Source organism: Arachis duranensis, chromosome 2 (assembly GCF_000817695.3).
Source record: "Arachis duranensis cultivar V14167 chromosome 2, aradu.V14167.gnm2.J7QH, whole genome shotgun sequence".
Classification (NCBI taxonomy): domain Eukaryota; kingdom Viridiplantae; phylum Streptophyta; class Magnoliopsida; order Fabales; family Fabaceae; genus Arachis; species Arachis duranensis.
The window spans coordinates 17985583-17992056 of NC_029773.3; the positions used below are offsets into that span (position 1 = coordinate 17985583).

The 6474-nt window shown below is 35.0% G+C and overlaps 1 long non-coding RNA gene across 2 annotated transcripts in view; it reads right to left on the reverse strand.

The window, feature by feature from the left end:
• Positions 1 to 2016, reverse strand: part of LOC107472245 (uncharacterized) — a 14606-nt gene extending 12590 nt beyond the window's left edge. The window contains exons 1-3 of one of the 2 annotated variants that reach the window (XR_001588728.3): positions 1952 to 2016; positions 1778 to 1879; positions 1648 to 1697 (exon numbers count right to left, since the gene is read on the reverse strand). This is a non-coding gene — a long non-coding RNA (uncharacterized LOC107472245). Of the gene's footprint in view, positions 1 to 1647; positions 1698 to 1777; positions 1880 to 1951 lie in introns of those variants that run through there. The other variant, XR_008006143.1, reaches the window with a different exon arrangement.
• Between the last annotated feature and the right edge of the window lie 4458 nt (positions 2017 to 6474).

Here is a 6474-nt window from a genome sequence, read left to right on the forward strand (position 1 = left end):
AGTCTCACAGATCTGCAAGAACTCAGTTAAAAACTGATAAGGATCTTCAGATGGAAGTCCATAAAACTTGCAGTTTTGTTGCATTAAGGCAACTAGCTGAGGTTTCAGCTCAAAGTTATTGGCTCCAATGGCAGGAATGGAGATGCTTCTTCCATCAAACTTGGACGTTGGCTTTGTGAAGTCACCAAACATTCTCCTTGCATTATTATTATTATTTTCGGCTGCCATCTCCTTCTCTTGTTCAAAAATTTCTGAAAGGTTATTTCTGGATTGTTGTAATTTAGCTTCTCTTAGTTTTCTCTTCAGAGTCCTTTCAGGTTCTGGATCAATTTCAACAAGAGTGCCTTTTTTCCTGTTCCTGCTCATATGAAAGAGAAGAAAACAAGAAAAGAAAGAGGAATCCTCTATGTCACAGTATAGAGATTCCCTTATGTTAGTAGAAGAAGAAAGGGGAGAAGAATCCAAACACAAGGGATATAATGAGTTTGGATTTTTAGATGAAGAGAGGTGAAGAGAAGTGTTAGTAATTAAATAATTAAATAGAAGAAGAAAAGAGGGGGAAATTTCGAAAATAGTTTTGAAAAAGGTTAGTGATTTTCGACAATCAAAGACAAAATAAGAGTAAAATTAAAATTTAAAACAATTAAAAAGAATTTTTGAAAAAGGGAGAAGTATTTTCGAAAATTAGAGAGGGAGAAGTGGTTAGGTGGTTTTGAAAAAGATAAGAAACAAACAAAAAGTTAGTTAGTTGATTGAAAAAGATTTGAAATCAAATTTTGAAAAGATAAGAAGATAGGTGGTTAGATAAGATATTTTGAAATCAAATTTTGAAAAAGATAAAATTTTTGAAAAAGATAAGATAAAAAAATAAAATAAAATAAATAAAAAATAAGATTTTTAAGAAAAAGATATTTTGAAAAAGATTTAATTTTTAAAAATACTTAACTAACAAGAAATTACAAGATAAGATTCTAGAACTTAAAGATTGAACTTTTCTTAACAAGAAAGTAGCAAACTTCAAATTTTTGAACCAATCACATTAATTGTTAGCTAATTTTCGAAAATTAGATGTAAAGATAAGAAAAAGATTTTTGAAAATATTTGGAAAAAGATTTTTGGAATTTTCGAAAAATAGAAAAAAAATGAAAAGATATAAATTTTTTGAAAAAGATTTTGAAAAGATAAGATTTTTCAAAATTGAAATTTTGACTTGACTTGTAAGAAACAACTAATTTTTAAAATTCTTTGACCAAGTCAACCCAAAATTTCGAAAATTTGGAGGAAAATAAGGAAAAGATATTTTTTTGATTTTTGAATTTTTAATTATGTTTAGACACTATGAATTCACAAATGCATATGAAAAACAACAAAAGACACAAAACAAGAAAATATGAAGATCAAACAAGGAGACTAATTAAGAACAACTTGAATATCATGAAGAATGCAATGTATGAATTTTCGAAATTTTTTTAGAAAAATTAAAACGTGCAATTGACACCAAACTTAAAAATTAACACAAGACTCAAACAAGAAACACAAAATATTTTTTTGATTTTTATGATTTTCTAATTTTTTTGGATTTTTATTGATTTTTTTTCGAAAACAAAGTTGGAAAAAAAACGAAAAAGAAAAGAAAAATTTTGAAAATCGAAAGCAGAAACAGCTACAAGCGGCATAAGCAAACCAGATTCTAACTCCTAAAACCATTAACATCGCAAATACTTTATTACACGGAACAGAGAACTAACGCAGGGCTTTCGAAAATCGAAATACTCACTGAAATAACAAAATGAAGCAGCCGCAGCTCCTTATCAACCCGGCAGTGGCTCCGTCAGTAACCCCAAGTGACAATCGCGAGCAAAAACACCAGTGACGGTAACTGTAACAACCACGCGGCGTTAACAACCTTTTCGGAATTCCAACAGAACAGAAACCAAACTCAAAATCTTACCGGCGGTGGAACACGATGGCGGCAGGGTCTCAAGTGGCAGAAACTCAGCCCGGAGCTCCGGCGGCCATGGCGGCAGATTCTGACGGCCCGGCAGCAAGGGCGAGGGAACCACCCACCATCATCGCATCTCATCCTCTCCCGCTACTGACAAGGACAGCAACCACCATAGCAACCCTGCCTCAGCAACGGCTTCCAACGGTGACAGCGGCGCGCTCAACCCAGAACTCGAATGGAGCACAGTAGGAGCAACGGCCATGAGTGACAGTGACGCGAGCCTCGATGGTGACAGGAAGTGATGGTGGCTGAGCGCGGTGGCTACCCTCCTCACGGCGCGTCTCTCTCTCGCGCGACTGGCGACGACGCGGCTAGGAGTGACGGTGTGGCGAACAGAGGCGGCGGCACGGCGTGGACGCGGTGGTGATGGAGACGCGGCGGCTCCGAGCCCGCGACCACCCACATTCACGAGCCAACCCCTTCTCGATTCTGTCCTCCCTAGCGACGGCGCAATCGGCGCTGTGGTGGTGGCAAACAGGAGCACGATCGACGGCGAGCTAGACGTGGCGGCAGAGCGTGGCTAGCCGGCGAGCTACTGCTTGCCCGGTGCTCTTTCTTCCTTCGGATCTCCTTTTCCCTTATTCCCCTTTTCGTTTTCTTTGCTTCTTTCTTTCAGGGATAACAAAGGAAACTGTGTGTGTTGAACTTGTGAAGGAGAAAGAGAACTCAGCGGCTGAAGGAGTTAAGTTAGGGAAGGGTTTCATTTTGAAATTAGGGTTAAGGGCATTATGATAATTTCACATAAAATTGGGAATAATATAGTAATTGAAACCCAAATTAAATCCAACACTATTTGTACATAGAAAATACTATTTGCTCATCAAGTTCACAAATTATTTTCAATAAAATGCCCAAATCCAAAAATTAGAAATAATATACTTAATTTCTTCATTTTTCAAAATAGCAGTAATAATATTTAAAATATTACTTATCTAATCCAAATCATATAAAATCCTTATTATTTCATAACTATCAACTTTATACTTTAAATATAGAAAATAATCCAATAATTATAAAATTGGATAATAATCATAACTCGTCTCAAATCCAATGAATTAAAAATTGCCTTAATTATCTCTAATAAAATAATTTCTGGAATTAAGGCTATAAATAACTATATGATTTGAGACTTACTCATAAAAAGACTTTTCAAAGGTTTTGGGTCTTACATTCTACCCACCTTATAAAAATTTTCGCCCTCGAAAATTGATATAAAACGAAAGAAGTTTCATAACAGTTCACCCTTGAATACATTTTAGGAATAAGCAAAAATATCTCAACATATAGACTTATATACGATTTTCAAATACTTTGATTGTCATATGCATAAGGGTGCAAGGGTAGGAGTGTGATTGTAAAGCAAACGTTACAAGATAGGCTCAATGCACAAGGTTATATGATCTCAAAGCTTTACAAAACTTGAGGTGCCAAAATGGGGTGCAAGTCAAGATGGGCGTTCACAAAGCAAAGTGGTAATTAGTGTGGTAAAAGGCTGCAAGGCATGTTGGTATTTAAACAGCGGCATAACATTCGCTGACAATCCTCGTTCCCACTTCAGAACTTCAATTTCCCAACTCCACCAATCATTTTACAACCTCATAGCCAATCATAGGCCTAACAACCGCAAACCCGTTCGCAAGGAACAAAACGCCCACAACTCATACGTTGCACACCTACCGCTTTAACGTCCGTATACACATCACATCTTAAAGAACTAACGTATCGCGTTACTACGTCTACAAGTCGCACGTGGTATCAAAACAATTCTCGAGTCTACCCAGAAGGATATCAAATTTAGAAAGGAGAGTCAAATGTCAAGGATAGTACTCATAGATTTGAGAGAATGTATCCAATTCCCAATAAACAAGGATGCTCAAGCAATGAAGTTTGCTAGACACAATTCAATTGACAACTTCAAAGATAACCCTTGGATCAAAGAAATTCAATAGGACCAATAAGCAGAAAATCAGCGCATTAGTTTGAAACAATTTCAAGCTGAGTCGATGAAGTATGAGGTTTACAGAAGAGAATATTTCAAACCCAAGACAAAGCTCACAGAACTCAAGAGCATGATTAAAATACCTCCGAATACTTTGTTCATAAAATAATCGAAAACTTGCGGAAAAATCATTTCGCAGTCTGGAAGAAAGTCAAGTAATAAACATTCTTCAAGAGAGTAACAAAAGCATAAACGTGACTTTGCTATAATACAACTTCATGTTGAAACAGATCATGTAGAATTTTAAAAACAAGGTGCACACAAGTTTGGCTAGAAGCTAAAATATTTCCTCAAATATTTTAGAAAGATAATTAGGTGCACAGCTTAACCAAAAGCAGTTCAAAAAAACTCGGAAGTAATCAAATGCTTGTTCATAATTATCAAAATTTTATATTCAAACAAGCATGTATAACATTTATGGCAAGGACGAAAGAGGAAGTTAAAATCTTTTAAGAAAGGAAACTCCATGGTAAAAACATGCTTACAACTTGGTAGAGGAAATAAGTGGTGCGTTACAAACGAACTGATTTCCACTAAACAAGGAAGCTTTTCCGAAACCTCATTTAAAATGGCGCATGCCAACTTTAAATTAATTTCGTTAAAATTGGGCAATGGTTTCAATCTCAATCAAACAACAGAAAATAAATTCCATTTAATATTTCTTCAAAGAGAATTCAAAATTCCTTTAAAAGATTCAAAGCGAGACTCCAAAAGTGTTCTTGAAATCACCATCTCAGAAGAACATTCAAGAAGTTTAAGATATACTAAAAGGAGTCAAGCCTTGCAAGAAAGGATCTTAATTTAAAGTAGTTCAAACAAGATCCACTAGACATGAAACATCAAACAAGTTTTAAATTGATCCAAAAGAATACAAAAGTCATAGAAAAGGCAACTCAATCATTTAAAATTTTTCAATGATAAATCTTTGACTAAAAACTCTTGTAGAGATAATGAGAGAATAAACAAGGCACTATCTTGAAACGAATCAAACTGACTCACGTAAGGATGAGATTCACAAGAGAGGACAAACCAAGATCAATGGTAATGTTCACAAGATGCAAAGGATTAGTTAAAAACAGGGTCAAGCATGACATTCATGGAGATGGAGAGCTTAAGAGAGAATGAGTCCGTTCATAAGAAGAAAGCCATGAGTCCAACATCTTCAAAAGAACAACAATGGCATAAATCATGTGGTATGCTAAATCAAACTCAAATAAAAATGAAGTAAGTAAGGTTTATCAAACAAAACTCAACCGGGACAAAAGCGAGAAATCCCATTTCTTTCCGGAATTTCTGAAAAATACCCAAATACATAATCAAATGAAGATATGCACTGGAGCTATAGTACAATTACTATAAAGTCAATTTACAATTGAAGTAAGTGTAGTTCCGTAAACCAGTAAAAATACAGGTGAGGTATTAGAAATAAATAGTTGTTAAACTGTATAAGAAATTTCAAAGTTTCATATATAGGTAAGTATATATCTAATCAACAGCAATTTTTATAAAACCTCAAAATTGGCTGAAATCATTGTCAAATAAGAGGAAAACTAAATCAATAATTTCTCAAGAATGGACTCAGAATCCAGAGTTAAAATGCACAACGCAATAGGACAAGTTCAAAGCTATAGCAAAGAATACATGAATCAAGAAAAACTCAAACAGAGAAGGCAGACACAACAAGGATTTCAAACAAGCATATACACTTAGGATCAAACAAGAATACATATGAATAGAGGAATAGAGTGGAACATCAAACTACTTTTCAAGAAGAGTAGCAAACAAGAACTTCAAGTTAGGATATGAAAGAACAGGTCGACTCGAATAGAATTTCAAGACACACAACTGAATAGCCTCGAGAAAAAGTTTCCAATGTTCCCAAAACCCGCGATTCGCTTTACTCAAAACTCGGATTTCATCTATGATAACCCATCAGTGCTTTCATATACATAATTCACTAGTATTAAGCCGGCCAAACTTAATATTAGGAGTTATGCAATGAAAGACTAACAGCGTTAAATCAATAGATCGTCATGTGCATAAAGCTCTAATTCTCATCATTCGACAAGACCTAATACATGACAAACACTCAGAGTATGCAATTGAAGCATAGTCAGTCCATTCCTCAGGCTCTACAGGAAGAACTGCTCTGATACCATAATGTAACACCCTAACTACCAAAGCTCACGCTTCCGGCTGCGCAACTCTGATCGCTCGGACATTACGACGACACTTATACTATTTAATACTAAAATATGAGCCTGTTTAAAAACTTTAAACCGCAATACCATTCCAAAAATACTTTTGTTCGATAACGTACATCCATAGATACCATACAACTTACAAAAACTCATAAAGAGTACATCCATATATATATACATACATATATATAGAAATAATATTACAAACATTATCCAGTACAATTCCTATCCCTCTCACAGAATATATCAAGATAAAGGCGAGGGTACAA